The 19,062-nt window shown below is 42.1% G+C and overlaps 1 non-coding gene across 1 annotated transcript; it reads left to right on the top strand.

The window, feature by feature from the left end:
* The first annotated feature begins 1,279 nt into the window (after nt 1-1,279).
* LOC111764080 (U6 spliceosomal RNA) lies at nt 1,280-1,386 on the top strand. The gene has a single exon (XR_002796777.1). It is a non-coding gene; the product is annotated as a U6 spliceosomal RNA (small nuclear RNA).
* Nucleotides 1,387-19,062: the final 17,676 nt, after the last annotated feature.

Raw genomic sequence — 19,062 nt, 5'->3', positions numbered from 1 at the left:
TGTGTGTGTATGTAAGTCTATATTGACTCTATTCTGAAATAGTATAGAATTCAAGATTTCTCTCTGAGAACTTTATGTTGTCTCTGTTGTCTTAATCCTTGTCCCTCTGTGCATAGTCTTTTTTTCTCTAGCTCTTCTTAAAAAGTCTGATTATGATCACATTTGAAAACATATTTGGTCACTTTTCGTTGAATATTTTCCTGCCCTCCTTTCATGTGGGACTCCAATCACACCTATTTTAGCCTGTTGGATATTGTTTCACAGGTTCCTGGTGCTCTATTCATTCATGTGTGTGTTTTTTTTCTCCGTGTACTTCATTTTGGATGTTTTCTACATCTTAAAGTTCACCAATCTTTCTTTCACACTGTTTAATCTGCTGTTGACCCTATTCAAATATATTTTTTCATTTGAAATTTTTTATTTTTCAGCTTTAAAGTTTCTGCTTGAGTCATTTATCTCATAACCATGTTCATGTTCTCCTCTACCTTCTTGAACATCTGGCATATATTTTATAATAGTTATTTTAACATCTTTGTCTGCTAGCTTCATCATCTTTTTCATTTCTAGGTCTATTTTCTGGGTCTGTTTCTATTTTTCATCTGATTATAAATCATATTTTCCTGATTCTTTGCATGCCTAGTAAATTTTTTATTGGATGCCATTCATTGTGAATTTTATGATGCCCTTTGAGAGGTTTTGTTATTGTCCTTTAAATAGCACTGGGTTTTATTCTGGCGTGCAGTTAAATTACTTGGAATGAGTTGAATCATTTCAAGGCTTGCTTTTAAGCTTTACTAGGATGTGTCAAGAGCAGCATTCAGCAAAGGGTCAATTTATCCCAACAACTAAGGAGAAACCATTCTGAGTATTCTACCTGGTGGCATTTGTATGACAAATTATGTGTGAACTCTGGGAATTTTTCTATCTATGGTGTTTTTCCCTGATCTCAGGTGGCTTCCTTCCGTGCATTATGGAATCAGTAATCAAGCAAAGACTTGCGGGGACCTCTCTGCAGAGCTTCAGAGCTCGTTTCCTGTGCGGCACCACCCTCGCTGGTACTCTGTCCTTCAAATTCTAGTTGATTTGGTCTTGCCGAAACCTAACCTCTTTCTACTCAACTTAGCAAGCTCACAGGTCTGAGTGCACTCTCCCTGTACAACCTACTGAGCAGCGAACTGATGCAATGTTAGAGCTCACCTTGTTTATTTTCTTTGGGATATCAGAATCCTGGGTTGCCTTGTGTTCAATGTCTTGAAACTATTGTTTAAAATATATTGTCGTGCTCGCTTCGGCAGCACATATACTAAAATTGGAACGATACAGAGAAGATTAGCAAGGCCCCTGCGCAAGGATGACACGCAAATTCGTGAAGCGTTCCATATTTTTCCTCCAGGTGCAACGGCAAGAACCAGGAAGGAAGGAGGGCCCAACAGTGGGCTCGTGATACTAATGGTTACACTTTTGAGCCTATACACCTGCAATAAGAACAAGGCCTAGAGTAGCATTGTGCCTGGGGGTTTCCTCCTGACAGCCTGCATGTTACTCAAATGTGGCCACTCTCACAGCCAAACTCAGCGTGTAGATGCGATGCATTCCCCCCAGCGTGGGACATGACACCCGGGGATGAGCCTCCCTGGCACCGAGGGATCACTACCACATACCAGCTGAAGAAGCAACTAGAAAATGACCTTGAATTAAAGATTCAATGCGGAACAGCAGAATATACCTGTCTACATATAATGACATGACTTCGGGAAGCGGTTTGACCTAATGTAAGGGGGAAATGGAAAGGAGAAATGAGATTATAAGGCTGTGAGTCTCTAAAAAAGAGTCTGGAGGTTGTCAGAAGGAATACCCCTATGTACAACTGAACAGAGTCTAAGAGACAGATAAGGTAGATACAACCCCAGGTATTGGTTCTTTTGAGGGATAGAGAGACCCACGGGTTCTATGGTCATGGCAGAAGGGGTTCACTGCCATGACAGATAGCCCTTCTTTGGACCTGGTGTTTCTGCGTGATGGAATTGGACTCAGAGGGGATCTCTTTTCACAAGACTTGCATGCTACTTTATTGGAATTGTAGTCGGTGCTGGGTTTAAGATATATGTAGGGGATTTGAATCTCTGGACTGATAATATGACACCCAGGCCCAGAGCCTCAACAGACTTCAGCTCCTACACTTTGATTTATTGGACTTACTCCACTCAGCTAACATGGAGTTGAAGAAGGTCAACCACCACAACATGGAGCCTAGAGTGTCTACAACTGGAAGCGGGAGGAGTGCATCCAGTACCCATATGGAATCTAAGCCCTCACTTGACATAGATGTGCAATGGACACAACCAATCCAATGTCCACAGAGAAAATGTGGAATGGGTGTGGGAACGGTAGCCATGGTGGCTGCTGGGTGTGGGGAACGGGAGGAAGAGATGAGATGTGGAGGCGTTTTCGGGACGTGGAGTTGTCCTGGATAGTGCTTCACGGACAATTACGGGACATTATAGATCCCCCCAGGGCCCACTGGATGGAACGTGAGAGAGTCTGGGCTATGATGTGGACCATTGACTATGGGGTGCAGTGATGCTCAGAGATGAACTTACCAGGTGCAATGGATGTGTCATGATGATGGGAGAGAGTGTTGCTGTGGGGGGAGTGGGGGGCGGGGGCGGTGGGGTTGAATGGGACCTCATATTTTTCATAATGTAATTTAAAAAAATAAATAAATAAATAATTAAAAAAAAATAAAATAAAATATATTGTCTGGTTTTCTATTTGTTTAATAAGGATGGAAGTGAAAGGCACACATAAATTCCTATAAAGTTTTTTTAAAACTGTGCTCAAAATCTCCTATTAGCATTGGTTTTATTTGAGTAGTGAAAGATAAGAATAATACTAGACATAATCAGGGAAATGAAATACACTGAGTAGTAAGAGAACATGTACTTGGAAAATTTTCCCTTCAAACATCCCAGTATCTAACAAAAACATTCATAGGTGTGTTGAATCTAATTTTTGTTGGTTAAGGGGCGTGAAGGTATTTCATAGCATTGTTTTTCTCTTGAGTCACCTGACATTTTTCTATACTCTACATGCCTACTTATTAGGAAAAATACTCTTCGAATCAGAAATAAGAACTCACTCAAAGAGACATAACATGAAAAACCCTGCCCTGATTGTCTCGTCTTCTCCTAGAAGGAGAAAGGGATTTCTAGGAAGTCGCTTTTGTTCCATCTTCCTCATGGAATCAATTAACTGTTCCACCTGACAAAATGAAAGTCATTAACATAATATTGCTATGCCCTGTCTGGCTTCCAGTGCTCCTCTCCTATTACAATCACTTTCAAAAAAGCATTGCATAATTTCTGCCTCTTTTAACTGGGTTGGCAATTTCACACTTGTGAATTACCCAAATTTAGACCCCAGGGACTCCTAAGTGCTTACTTGTTTCCAAAGAGTCACTGACCTTGCCAGCATTTGCTCATGGTAATGCATTCTTCTTGCCAAGTTCTTGATGAGGAACTCTCTCTGCTGATTCATCTCCGTACTTGTTCAAAGATTAAAACGGCTTTGAGAGGTGTTCTGCCCTGAGAGTCCATTCACCAGAATAGTACCACAGCTGCTCCTGTATTTGTAACCACTGTGGGATGGCTCTTAGCCGCCTCACCTTTTTGCTGCTTTTGAGTGTGGTATTGAATGTGTAATGTCACTTCATATTTCCTGCAAAAGTCCCCTGTGCTCAAGGGCACTAATAATGTGCCTGATTGCAACAAGTACAAAAATAAAAACAAAAGAAATCATGTGGGAAGCGGCTGTGGCTCAATCAGTTGGGCTCCCATCTACCATATGGGAGGTCCTGGGTTCGCGTCCTGGGGCCTCCTTGTGAAGGCGGGCTCACCCACACGCCGTGGAGTGCCGCCCAGCCGGCAAGCGCCACAGAGAGCCGGCTCAGCAAGGTGACGTAATGAAAAGGGAGACAAGCAAAAACACAAGTGAATGGACACAGGGAGTAGACAACAAGCAAGCCACAAGGGACTGGGGGGGGGGGGGAATAAATAAAAATAAAATACAGACATGCAGAAGAATGTACAGCGAATGGATGTAGCCAGCAAGCAAGCTGCGGGGGGAGGATGTAGACAGCAGGGGGAGAGAAGGGGGATTTAAAAAAATGAAATCATGTCTCTCAAGTTTATAAATTGGGGAGAAGATGTAACTCAAGTGGTTGAGTGCCTGCTTTCCATGTACGAGGTCCTGGGTTCAATTCCTATCACCTCCTAAAATATATATGTGTGTATGTGTGTGTGTCTACACAGAAAAATCCCATGGATTCAAAAAATTGTTTAAAGTATCAGAGTAATGAAAAACTCATAGAAACTGTGTACTATAATCCTAACTGATAGGTTTGCTAGTAAATACCATTTGAGTGTGTTTCAAAAATGACTGATGTCATTAACAAAGAAATGTATCACCATCAATTGAAATAGCTTGTTTTCGAGGATGGTGTTGTGGATTGAATTGTGTCCCCCCAAAAAATACTTTCAAGTCCTAAGCCCCTGTCCGTGAATGGGATCTTTGAAGATGTTATTAGTTAAGATGGGGCCACCTGGATTAGGATGTGCTCTAATCCGGCATGACTGGTGTCCTTATAAGAAGAGGAAATTGGACATGGACAGAGATAGAGTAAAGATGCCATGTCAGGGGTTGTCCCACAAGCCAAAGAATGTTGTGGATTGCCAGCCAGGCATCCTGGAATCCACAGACGTTAGAGGAAGTGTGGGACTGCTTACTTCCAGCCCTCAAACTGTAAGACAATACATTTCTGCTGTTTTAAGCCTCCAGTTTGTGATACTTGATCATGGCAGCCCTAGGAAATCAGATTGATGGCTAAAATATAACTGCCACTCCCAGGCTTTCTTTTAATTTTGTGTAAATTATTATACAGACCATACTTAATTTATATTATCAAATTATTTCTTCAAAGTTAGTGCCAATGTGAACTTGAGCCCAAATGAGATATCCTGAAGTAATGTTAATTTTGTCATAAATTTCTAAAATCCTTGAAGGAATTGCTTTTGGATATTCGGAAGGAAAATTATATAAAACAACATTAATCCATCTTCTTAATTGCAATAGAGAAGCACTACTGGACTACAACTTCCAGACTTATCATTGATAATTTTAATGTACTTGCAATAATTAAATATCTGAAAAATAATTTATCTCATAGCATTCATAGGCAGGTTGTCACGTATATTTAATAAAGCAGTGTTTCCCTGTCTTTTCAGAATAATGCATTACAGGACTCAGAGCAAACGTGTTTGCATATTTGGGCCATTTATATTGACAAACTATAAAGTGCCTGGATTTTGAAATTGGACAGCCCTTGGTTGGCATTACTGATACATTTACGATCGATGCCGAGAACATTCAATATAACATAACATATGCTCAGTTAATATATGTCAAATGGGTAAAGAATTGAGCTGGGAAAGTAAAATACCATCCTTTTCCCATGAAATAGAGACAATAGTAGCTAATTCTCAGGGTATAACTTGATAGGTTGTAAATATTAAAAATAATGCCTGAAAAGAGTTTAATATAGTACCTGGCATGGTTAGTTCTCAATAAATTTTGGCTTTTTAAAAAAATCCACTTGTTCATTCATTAAACAAATATCTGAATGGCACCTATTACAGTTCCATAATTGCCTCTCTCTTTCTTATCACCCTCTAACTACCAACTCACTCATGCTAAGCAGACAGAATTGTCCCAAATTTATTTATAAGCATAGGCAGCAACTTGCCTATGGATGCTGGGAGACCTACGCATTCTTCCTGTCTGAGCCAGAGTGCCCTACAGAGGTCACTTAATGCGCACACTGCATCTTGAAGGATAGCACCTTGACCTTGCAGACCATTGCCTCCAAGCTGGTGCTTCAGGTGTGCCTACAGAAGCCAGTTCCAATTTTCTCCGAAGCCAACAGCGTCTAGATGGTACAGTATTTGATGTCCAATGGATCCCATGGTCACAGGCTCACTCCTGAACCTCCACCCTGAGAAGTGGGTCCCCTGTCTGATGCTAGGCTGTGTTGGATTATAGGCCTGTGGATAATGTATTCTGTTCGCTCCTAAAGAGTAGTGCTGGCTAAAGCCCTCCAGGCAAAGAAAGCAAACCCTCACCTAGAACAGATATGGACACCTGAGATCCTGACAGGACCTACCGCTGGCCCCACCAGGATCTAAAAGTCCCAGTGTGGTCACCTTGCCACATGGTGCCTGGAGGTATAGTGCCATACCAGGGGCTCAGCACCACACTTGGTTACTTACAGGCTTGGCATTTAGAGGCAGCATCAGCTAGGTGGCCTCTGTAAGTGGGAGTCCATGCTGTTGGGCCCAGCATATCCTCCATCCCTGCACCAGGGCCACTCTGCTCTTATCCTCAACAGTCATGGATGAAGCCTGGATTATGCCAACTGGCCAGGTGATTTTGTCCACTTGGCTATTCAGTGCCTCTTCCATGGTGGATACTTCTTGGTGGGCATCCCTTTTGTATTCATCCTTCTACTATCTGCCATTGCTTTCTCCAGGTTTCTAAGATTCTCCTTAGCAGCACACTTGCTCCATCTCCTGGGGTCCTTGCCAGAGGGTTACATCCTGTGTCCCAAGACAGTGACCCCAAATCAATGAACTGTTCTTTACCCAGTCTTTCTTCTGGGCTCCATTGATCAAGCCCCCTCACATCCAGTCCCAAGGGTACTCCCTTGGATCCTGCCAGTTCATGCTCACTAACTCTTGCTGTGCCTTTACAATTTCTTTCCTCTCTTACCAGACTGGGTTGTGCTGGAAGTTAACCCTAGTTACCAACCCTACAGCCAGGAAGAGAGGTGGGGCAACTCCAGATGGGGCCCCCTGTTGCTTTGTCAGGGAGGCACCTCTGTAGCCTCTTTCTGCAAAGGGAAGTGTTCATCTTTGCTGGGGAGAAGTGGACCCCCTCTATAAGGTCTGCAGGGCCAAAATCCTCAGGGACATTCTCTCAGATGGACCCAGGTTCCCGGGGACCTACCTTGGCTGAGCATTTAAACAAGTGTGAGGCTCTGTGACTTTAACTACTAAATCCTTGGTGTGCTCCTCAGCTGTGAGTGTTCCTCTACTGGAGAAGATAAGGTTCCTTGAAAGCTCTGACTCTCACTTAGCTCTTCACTACTTGTTAACCACCCTCAGCTTTTCTTTATTATTATAGGACATCAATACAATTTAGTGATAATCAACCAACATTAGCTGTGAGGTGTCCCAAATCACTGGAAGTGAAAGCTTAAGAAATTGGGCTTCCAACTTGTACCCCAGACTGTCTGACCCCACAGTTCTTTCAGGATCAGGTCTTGTACTCCATCCTGGCAATGAGCAAACCAGTCCCCAAACACATCCTAGCAGCTATTTTTTCAGCCCCACCCTGTAGCCTGTGTTAGTTTGGGTCCTCTGAGAAGCAGAAGCCAAGATGGGCTTTGATGTTCAAGGGAGTCATTGAGAGACATGTTCATGAAGAAATGCAATGGGGAGGGAACAGAAGCAGGCAGGGAGCACCTGCAGACACTAATGAGCAAGGAAAGGAAGGACCAGAAAGGAAAATCCCAGAACACAGCCCCATTCTGAGTAAGTTTCAGCCAGGCCAGTAGGATGGGTATCCCTGAGCCAAGGTTTATTTGTTTCTAGGAACAGAAAATTAAGAAAGAACAGGATAAACTGGTTAGTTTAAAATAGTAAAAGTAAATAATAGGGAAGCAGATGTGGTTTGATCCCGGGGGCCCCTGGTAAAGGTGTGCCTGGCTCGTCCACCCGGCAAGCCAGGCGAGCCACACAGCAAGGTGATGATGCAACAAAGGAGAGATGAAGGGGAGCGTCAAGGCGAGACACAACAGAAACCAGGAACTGAGGTGGTACAAGTGACAGGGAAACTCTCTCCACGTTGAAGGTTCCCAGGACTGAGTCCCGGTGAATCCTAGAGGAGAAAACAGGAAGAGAAGACAAAAAGAAACAGACACAGAAGACCACACAGTGAATGGACACAGACAGCAAAACAGCAGAGGGGGAGGGAAAAAAATAAAGTACATGGTAACTAGTCAATTAAAAAAAGTAAATAATAGAAATAAAACTAAATTAATTGAAAGCTGTTGTTGCTGGGAGCAGGTGAGGGGAGGTTTATTAGCAGAGAATTGTTTCTTTTAAAGTCTTATAGTATTCTCTGACTTTCAAAAATTTTGTTTCTGTTTGACTTTGATTAAAATATCAGAATTAAATTGACAATGGCATATAGAGACTGTCCAATACGTCACTGCAAATTCTAACTTATACAATTCCACGATGTTTTGCCATTGAAGAACACGTGAATACTTATGCAGCGTAAGTATTTGCACATATTTGGTAAAGACATGCTTTTACTTCTTATTTCATATTTCACTTGTAGTGTTTTAGCATCCAAAATAAAAAAAAAATATCATCTACTGTGTCATCAAGAGATTTTAAAAGAAATGCTCCGAAGTGAGGCAGTGGGGAGTTTTATGGGGTTTTTAGCTTATTTTCTGATAATGCATACTTGGCTAAATACCCACATGTGTCAGCTGTTATCAGCTGTGTGTGTGCATCATTGAGACAGCTTTGTGGTATTATCTGTAGCCAAAAGAAACAGAGGAAATCATCACAGCAGTTCCACACATTTTAATCAGTTGAAAAAGAAAAACCCCACTGGTATTTTCACACACACTTGAAGCAGCAAACTTATTATATTATGGCAATAAAACATGCAAAGAAAAATTGTATAAGGATTCTCATAGCTGCTAATTAAGCCTTAAAATTGAGTTTTTTGGATAAAGTCAATGATTCCAGAAAACCCTCTGGTCTCAACCTTTTCTACAATGGTGCCTCTTCTGCTTTTGCTCCCTGCCATTTCCATAATCTTCCTCTCTTTCTTCCACACCTGAATAAGGGAATCCTATAGGTAAAATCAAAGACCACCTCCTTCTCACCCCCACCCCAGAAAAGGGTCTTGTGAAAATAAAATATATATCCTAGGTAACATTGTTCCACAGCACTTGAGCTGCTAAAATTGTTGGATTTAGTTTTCTATATCAAATTACTTCTGGATCTGAGCCATTCCACTGGCTGCCATCTTACCGCCCCTCCCTGGAGCACCGCGTTCTGCCGCGGTGCCTCCTCCTTCCTCATCACTGGGTCTGCTGATGGAGGGCCCGTGGAAATTTCAGAGGTGGTGCTCCCAGGTCTCCTCGGCCGGCCACCAGCTCAACCACAGGAACGCTGATGGCTGCCCCCAATGCTGCAGCTCCTATGGTTTATACCCCACCAGGGCAGGCAGCTATTCTTTCTCTCTCCCTTTTTTCTGATAAGACTGCCCCATGGGGTCAGGAAAGGGGAGGCAGGGGGAAATCGTTCCATTAAATTATTAATGCCTTGGCCTGCCACACGTATTAAAATGCTTTCAGACCCTGGTCCTATTTTCCTCAAGGTAATGAAGAGATAATACAAATGCTCATTTTCAGGCCTGAACTAATTACAGAAATCCCTTGCCAACCACGGTGGGTCATGTTCTTGAAAAGTTCTGGAGCTGGCAAAACAGCTGTCGATACTTTTTCATAGAAAAAAGACAGGGGAGCGGATGTGGCTCAAGTGGTTGAGCACCTGTGCCCCACATGGGAAGTCCTGGTTTCAGTTCCCGGTGCCTCCTGAAAAAAACAAAAACAAAACAACAAGCAAAACAAACTAAAAAACCAATGCAGGAAAGCTGATATGGTTCATGGTTGAGCACCAGCTTCCCACATATGAGATCCCAGCTTCATTCCCCTAGCCCCCTATATCTAAAAATAAATGAAAAATCAAAAAGACATTGGACAGGGGGAAAAAATTCAATAGCTAAATACATATTTATTTTAAATAAATACATAGTATTTTAAAGCATAGTAAATTAAAGTTCTGGAAAACATCTTGGTTCAAAAAAAAGCATATTTGTCATTAAAAGCCTACTTTGGTAAGGTTGTCCAGGAGCACCTCTTTCGGTTGTTCTAGAACAACCACTGAGGCTGTCCTGCTATCTTTTGATTAAAAATCTGACTATCCGGTTAAAAAGATTGAGAAACATCACCTGCTGGCTTGAAATAGACTGTTTTCCATTTGCATTCTTCCCATATATAAACCCAAAGGTCCTGCCCTGCAGCAGGTCTCATGAAAGGCAATTGAAAGAAGACTATTAGGGAAATGCAAATCAAAACAACAGTGAGATACCATCTTACTCCCATAAGACTGGCAGCTATCAAAAAATCAGAAGACTACAATTGTTGGAGAGGATGTTTGGAGAAATGGGAACACTCATCCACTGCTGGTGGGAATGCAGAAGGACCCAGCCATTCTGGAGGACCGTTTGGCATTTTCTCAAAAAACTGAGTATAGATTTGCCATATGACCCAGCAATTCCACTGCTTGGTATATACCCAGTAGAACTGAAAACAAGGACACAAACTGATACATGCACACCCATGTTCATAGCAGCACTCTTCACTATTGTCAAAAGTTGGAATCAACCCAAATGCCCATCAACAGATGAATGGATAAATAAAATGTGGTATGTACATACAATGGGATACTACTCAGCTATAAGAATGAATACAGTATAAACACATATGATAACATGGATGAATCTTGAGGACCTTATGCTGAGTGAAGCAAGCCAGGCATTGAAGAAAAAATACTACATGACCTCTCTGATATGAAACAAGCAAACCAAGCTGCCTCAGAGAGCTAGAGATGGATGATAGGCTTAAAGGAAGTTAGGGGGAGAGATAGGTTGCAAGCTGACACCTACATGGGTGAAATCGATGATAAGCTGGAGGTAAGTATTTGTATAGGGAAGGGATAAAATTGGGGCATAGAGATACCTTTGGGTGGGGTTTTGTGGGCTTGAGGGTGGCTAGGAATGGGAGGATGGGTCAGATGGCCCAAGAAATTGGGGAGAGGGTGGGGGGAACATTTGAACATAGGAGATTGTCAGGTATGTGGTTGAAATTAGCATGTAGAGAAAACTCCTTAGAAAATATAGTATGAAAGGTTACCTGTTTAAGATGCTAAAGCGGGGGTGGGGGAGATCTGACACAGGGCAAGCTTCTAGGGAGTGTGTGATTGTCATAGTGGGTTATATCATTGGGTGGAGACTCATACAATGAGAGTGAAAGTATACCCACATCTTGCGGAGGACTGATGTTCTCAAACAGAAGGAATTGTATCTCTCGAGAGAAATGGTGGCTCCCAGTGGGTTAGGGCAGTCAAGTATGTCAAGCCCTCAACATTGTTGCAAGTATCTCTGAATATGGTCCTTCAAGTAATGAAGATTGGTTGTCATGGTGGGCCCTGAGGGGAGGGGGAAAGAGGTGTTGAATACATGGAATCAGGGTAACTGTGGGGCAATGGAAGTGTTCCACAAGATCATGCCATGATGGATATAGGTCATGTTAAATTACACCAAAAATGTATAAAATCTATAGGCTAAAATGCAAACCATAATGTAAAACATAAGATAACTAAAAATTTAGATAATTATGTAGTCAAAAAAATAAACCATAATGTAAACTCAAATGGAACCATGTTTGAAACCTATTGTTTCAATATCTGTACATCAGCTGTAGCAAATAAAATATGAACATGTAAAAAGATCATTGCTGGGGAAGGGACAAAGGGTTTGATGTTGGATATGTGGGAGTACCATATATTATATATGTGTGAATTATATATATGTGAATTACTGTGATCTAAAATATATGTGAAAATATTTTATTATGTGAATCACATATATATATGTGAATTACTGTGATCTAAAACTTATGTGAAGACAAACTTAATAATTAGGAAAAAAAAAAGGATGTAGTCACTAAGGGAGAAATGGAAAAAATTGCCTTGCCATTGTACATACAGGGCAACAGCTATAGCAGTGATAAAAGGCAAAATGTCAAAAACAAAGCTTTTTCACTTTTTCATTTTTTGATAGCCCAATTTATTTTTCTAAATTACTATGTATTCTCTATCTACCCTTTAAACACATCACTATATTCCATTTTACTATTAATGGAACCTGGCAATATATTAGGCTTCCTTTTTAAAGAAGTTTTGGACGACAGAGAGGTTCAACTATGGCAGGGAGGAACACTGGTATGGGGTGTTATTGATAGGGGCACATGGTTGGGAGGGAGTTCTCCAGGGGATGTAAACAGGGTACATAAAAATGTTTGGATATTTTCATAGTGATTTCAGTTAAAAATGACAACTGAGAGAGTACTGAGTTCCTAGCCAGGGGAGCTCTATCACATTCCCCAATGGAACAGCAACAATCTCCCAAGTGCAATGGCAAAGACCAACAAAGATGGATGGTCCAATGAGCCCTTGATACTGATGGCTCCAATTATGAGACTGTGTGCCTGAAATATGAATTAGGCCTAGAGCTGCAGGGTGCCTCATAGTTACCTCCTGACAGCCTCCATGTTGCTCAAATGTGGCCACTCTCTAAGTCAAACTCAGCATGTAAATGCATTACCTTTCCCCAGTGTGGGACATGACTCTGGGGATGAGCCTCCCTGGCGCCGAGGGATTACTACTAAGCACCAGGTGATGATGTAACTAGAAAAAGACCTTGAATAAAAGGGTCAACTCAGACCAGCAGAATATTTCAGCCTATATGTAATATCAGGTGTTAAAAACTGCTTTTTGACCTTCGTTAAAAGGGGGAAATTGAAAGGACAAATGAGTTTATATGGCTATGAGTCTCCAAAAGAGAGTTGGGTGGTCATCAGAGGGGTAATGCTTACACATACCTCAGCAGAGTACCAGAGACAGCCAAAGTAGATAGAAACCCAGGTACTGGTTCTCCTGAGGGCTACAGAGACCCACAGTTTCTATGGTCATGGCAGATGGCTCTGGAGTTCAGGGCCATGTCAGTTGGCCCTACTTTGGAATTTGTGTTCCTGAGTGTGATGGAGTTGGACTCAGATATGACCTTTCTACACATGCCTCTTCTGTTACTTTTACCAGACCTGTAGTTGGTGTTTGGGTTGGTGTATGCTCAGGAGACCTGAATCTCTGGACTGTCCATGTGACAACCAGGCCCTGAGCCTCAGCAGACTTGCAACTCCTACCCTCTGGTTTATTGGACTTATACTGGCCAGCTAATAGGGAGATGAAGAAGATCAACCACCACACCAGGGAGCCAAGAGTGCCTACAACTGCAAGCAGGAGAATTGCATCCATCAGCCATGTGGAATCTAAGCCCCCTCTTGATGTAGAGGGGGACTGGACTTAACCATCCCAGGGTCCACAGGATGGAGGAATACAGTATAGACTAGAGTGGACTTACTGGTGTTCTGCTGGGAAACTATTGTGATTAGTAAGGGAAGAAATTGTAATATTGATGTGGAGAAAGTGGCCACGGTAGCTGCTGATGGTAGGGAGAGGGAAGAAAAGTTATGATGTGGTTGCATTTTCAGGATTTGGAGTTGTCCTGGGTGGTACTGCAGGGACAGATGCTGGACAGTGTGTGTCCTGCCATGGCCCACTGGGTGGAATGGGGAAGAGTGTAGACTACAGTGTAGACAACTGTCCATAATGAGGAGCAGTACTCCAAAATGTATTCACCAGGTGCAGTGAATGTGCCACGATGATGGAAGAGGCTGTTGATGTGGAAGGAGTGGGGTAGGGGGGTAGGGAGTATATGGGAATTTCATATTTTTTTAATGTAACATTTTTTTTAAAAAAAAGAAGACATAGTAAAACTATATAAATGTATAAATTGTTCCACAACACCAAGGTGTTAAAATTGTCAAATTTCTTTATTTTCCTGAATCGAATCATATCTGAGTCTGAAGCCCACTCAAAGAGTGGCAAGAATGTCTACATCAGTAATTACTGGTGCTCGCCATCACTCCCCTCTATAAAATGCTTATGCTGTTTTACAAGATATCATGAAGACTGAGAAGTACTATTACCCCAGTCTAGGGTTCCATACATTTCTTCAAAGGATAAAATGCCAAAGATCTTTTTCTCCCTGCGTGGCCCCCACAAGGCTCCATCCAGGTCCAAGGGAGGAGAGAGCAATGGCTTGGGGTTCTTTTGGACCATAGGCTCCTCTGAAGCATCTGTTGAAACATGAATTCCTGACCCCTAGCCCAGGAGACTGTGATTCAAAAGCTCTGGGGGAGGGCCCAGAAGTTTGTATTTTATGCGTTTTTAAATTTTAATAAGTGACTTTGATAGCCAGGTTTGGGAACAATGCGAAGAGTGACCCAAAGCACCTGGCATATGTAAAAGAGAGCAGATTTTGAAAATGTGTTATAAAATGTTTAATTACCATAAATGGCCCTCAGAGTTCCAAAACTGTGGTTGGCGAAAAAGCAAGTATAATTTTGTCAGATATAGTCCTGAGCAAACCCATCGTAGCATAGCAAAATGCCTGCGAGGGTTTTACCCTGAAATTCCAAGGCCATACATTCAGTCCTTCCTTTTGAAAGTGATGAAGGTAGGCCTGGCCTCAGGTTGTGCTTTTTCCCTCCACTTGCTCCTTCCTTCGAGTCTCCACATTTAAATCTGTGCTGTTTTTTCGCATCATCAACAAGCTCTCCCGTGACAAGCTCCCCATTCCTTTCACTGCAGTTCCTTTCTCTTGCCAATGGTTTCCAAATTCAGCCTCCAGCCCCGGGCTGCTTGCCCCTGTCTGGGGCGCTGGCCCAGCCATGCCTTTGGGAGTCAAGGAGCTCTCTCCAGGGCCATTGCTTTGTCAGCCACCCTCTCTCTCTCCTGGATCTCGGACTTCTTCAGGTCAACCTGCTCTTTCCCTCTAAGCAACAATCCTACTTTAAAAACAAACCCACCACCACATCCCTTTGGGTGGCCCACCAAGTCTGTTTCGAATGCTGACCTCAGTCACAAGCATGTGTGCACACATACACAGAGGGTTGGTCTTTGCTCTAATTAATGCATAGAATGGTGTGTCCACTTTACACTGTGGCCTAGCCAGGGAAACTGTCCTTGATATCAACCCAGAGAGAAGATGAGGTCTTTCAGCCAAAGATTCAGACCAAAAATCAGTGCTATATGGTTTCCCTAGCCCCATATTACAAAGATAAATGTAACTGCAAACCCCATCACTGCCCTTGCCAATGCATGCACACATGTACCTACTCACTCACCTATGTGCACACACACACACACACATATATACATGTATATGCATGTGCAGATACGCTCACATTCACATACACACATATGCATGCACACTCACACACGCACTCTCACACATGTGTGCACACGCACACACACCCTTCCTGGCGGCAGACTCCCCCTGATACCTCAAGTCCAGCCGGTCTCTGGCGAGGCCCCTTCCTGCAGCCTGCCACCTCTTGTAGGAGCCGTGGGATCACTTGCTCTAATTGACCCATGGCCAAATGGTCTGAGGCCTTTTGAAGTCTCAGACCTTCCAAGTATACCAGAAATTATAAAACATATCAAACCTCCTGGAATCTCCAGAGTCACTCTTGAGATTCAAAAGTAAGTTGCCTCCTCACCTGCTCAGTCACCTGGCCACACTCTTGCCATCGTCTGCTGGACTCGCCCCCGCCGCAGAGCAGGAGTGCTCAGGGAAGTCCAGGCCATGCTTGAAATGATACCCCACCTTCAACCAACATCAACAAAGCAAATGTCCTTTGCAACGAAAGCAATAATGCTTAACTCTCTGCAAAATCCTATCTGGGTGAAACAGGTTCAATCCTCAGTGCCTCATAAAAAGAAAAAAAAAAATCCTACTAGGGAAATGGGCCAAATTTTAAACCAGAATCCAAAGAGTAAGAGAAAAGCCCTGGGCTTTTGAGTAGAAACCCCACTACACTCCACCACCATCTGAAACACCTTCTTTCTAAAGTCTTCTTACCTTAACAGCTAAACTTCACCAAAAAAGTCTTCAGTCTCTTGCTCCATGTTCTCTGGCTTCAGCTGCATTTTCAGTGCCATACTGGACCTATTCTACTAAGGTCATGAAAACAGACAAAACAAAACAAAACAAAATTTTTTAAACCTATTCAATTAGTTTCTTTAAGAAATTCTATTTTCGTGATGAGACAAGGAAATGGTCAGTTTCATGTCATGCAAATTGCTCTCTGAATGTGTATAACCAGTTGAGAAAGCAAATTGTCCATACATGTCAAGAACCGTAAAAAACATTGTGCCATCTAACTTTGTAATTATACTTCCTAATAATATAATCTAAAATGTGTTTTTAAACTACATGCAATTTACATGCATATATGTATTTTTAGTAGAGATATTTTTATAGAAAAATGGAAAATATCCAACAAGTGAGCAATGTTTAAGCAAGTTACAGTACAAAATACATATGGACCATTACTATTTTCACTATTAAAAATAAGATTGTAAAAATGTCATAAACGGAAAAAATGCATTTGATAAACTACTAAATGCAGATAATATAACTTCAGCTGTATAAAAATCTGCATAAAGCAAAAGCCTGGAAGGATGGATAACAAAATGTAAACAACTGTGTGTTAAGATAGTGGCACTTTGGTCTTTTCTATCTTTCAATATTTGGTAAGATTTTTTGTATTATTTGTGTAATTAAGAGAGTCTGTCATTTTAAAATTGTTAGCATTATTGTCTGTATGAAGTCATTATTAATACAGCTTTTCAATGATTATGAAATATCCTCTAAGACATAGCAATTTTAGTTGCTTTTTTAATGTGTATGGATTATTTTTTCGGTTAGAATTCATCTAAGATAGTTCCAAATGCTCTAGAAATCTAAAGCATTTACTTTGTTTGGTCTGCTAAACCAGTTATTTTATAGTCTATTGCCTTAATGAAAGTGTTGAATGTGTGCAAATACAATGGATTTTCGAGAATATTCAACTCCTAATCATATACTCTGACTGAAGCTTGAAGTTTATAATTATTTTCTCTAAGTTACTGATGAAATGGTCCTGACTGTATAGTTTCAACAAGACCAAATGAAATCTTCACAAATTATAAGGCTGCGATGCTTTCATCACTATACACCAACCAGCAGTCAAAAATATGAAAAATAAAAGAATCTAACACAGAGGCTGATTCCCCTGATTATGCTATAGATAAAGAAATGTGGAAGATGTAAAATAGATGAGAAGCACTTTTATTTATTTAAAGATACATGTTTTTTAAAGTTAGCCTCATATCTTAACAAATACATGCAATGTCTTGTCCCTGTTTTTAGATCATTCTAATATAGGATGCATCCTGACCTTAGCACTACACCAGGACCACCCAGATAAAGATGCACAAAGGTTATGTGGGGTGGCAATTTACAGAGAAGGGTAAAGAGTTGGAAAAGCACAGAGATAATAGCACTCTTTTATCCTGTACTCCTCCACCTCCTGCCTGAGCTACCAAAAGCGAGGAAAGTTCCTACAGACTGCCAGTGAGTACAGAGTGCTCCAGTCTGCTCTTTTTCGTAAATGAGTTGTCACTCTCAGAACAAAAAACATGAAGAAAATGTTTGTGTTCAAAGCACGTTGCACAATTAAAAACCACAGTAGGGGGGGTACTGGGTTCCCGGCCAGTGGTGCTCTGTCGTGGTCCCTAGGGGAGCAGCGACAGTCTCCCAGGTACAGTGGTGGGGACCGGGAGGGAGTGAGGGTTCAACAGTGAGCCCCTGATACTAATGACTATGCTTGTGAGCTGATAAACCCAAAATAATAACAAGGCCTAGAGCAACTTTGTGCCTGGGAATTTCCTTCTGTCAGCCTTCATGTTACTCAAATGTGGCCAGTCTCGAAGCCAAACTCAGCATGTAAATGCAATGCCTTCCCCCCAGCGTGGGACATGACACCCGGGGATGAGCCTCCCTGGCAACGAGGGACCACTATCAACTACCAACTGATGATGCAACTGGAAAATGACCTTATACGGAAGGTTCAATGCGGGTCAGCAGAATATCCATGTCTACATAAAATACCATGACTTTAAAATGCTGTTTGACCTAAAGTAAGGGGGAAATGGAAAGGAGAAATGAGTTTATATGGCTACGAGTTTCTAAAAAAGAGTCTGGAGGCTGGCAGAAGGATTGCCCTCATGCACAACTGAGCAGAGTCAGAGAGACAGATAAAGCAGATACAACCCCCAGATATTGGTTCCTTTGAGGGCTAAAGAGACCCATGGGAGTTATGGTCATGGCCGATGGGGTTAACTACCAGGGCAGATGGCCCCTCTTTGGAAATGGTGTTTATGTGTGATGAATCTGGACTCAGATGGGATCTCCCTTCATAAGACTTTCATGCTAATGTGCTGGAGGTGCAGTTAATGTTGGGGTTTAAGATATATTTAGGGGATTTGAATCTCTGGACTGACAATGTGATAGCCAGATCCTGAGCCTCAACAGACTCCAGCACCTACAATCTGATTTATTGGACTTACCACACTCAGCTAAGATGGAGGTGAAGAAGGACAACCACCACACCATGGAGCCTAGAGTGATTACAACTGAAAATGGGAGGATTGCATCCAGCATCCAGGTGGAATCTGAGCCTCCTCTTGACATAAAGGTGCAATGGACACAACCAATCCAGTGTCCACATAGAAGAGGTGGCATTGGATTGGGAAAAGTGGACATAATGGACAAAGGGTATGGGGAAAGGCAGGAAGAGATGAGAGGTGGAGGCGTCTTTGGGACATGGAGCTGCCCTGGATGGTGCTTCAGAGGTAATCACCGGACATTGTAAATCCTCACAGGGCCTACATGATGGAATAGAGGAGAGTATGGGCCATGATGTGAACCAATGTATATGAGGTGCAGAGGTGCCCAAAGATGTACTTACCAAATCCAATGGATGTGTCATGATGATGGGAACGAGTGTTGTTGGGGGGGGGGAGAGGGGGGGTGGGGGGGTGGGGTTGAATGGGACCTCACATATATATTTTATTTTTAATGTAATATTATTACAAAGTCAATAAAAAAAAAAAAATTTAAAAAAAAAAAAAAAAA

This window comes from Dasypus novemcinctus, chromosome 11 (genome assembly GCF_030445035.2).
Source record: "Dasypus novemcinctus isolate mDasNov1 chromosome 11, mDasNov1.1.hap2, whole genome shotgun sequence".
Classification (NCBI taxonomy): Eukaryota; Metazoa; Chordata; class Mammalia; order Cingulata; family Dasypodidae; genus Dasypus; species Dasypus novemcinctus.
This window is presented reverse-complemented; position numbering and strand designations above follow the sequence as displayed.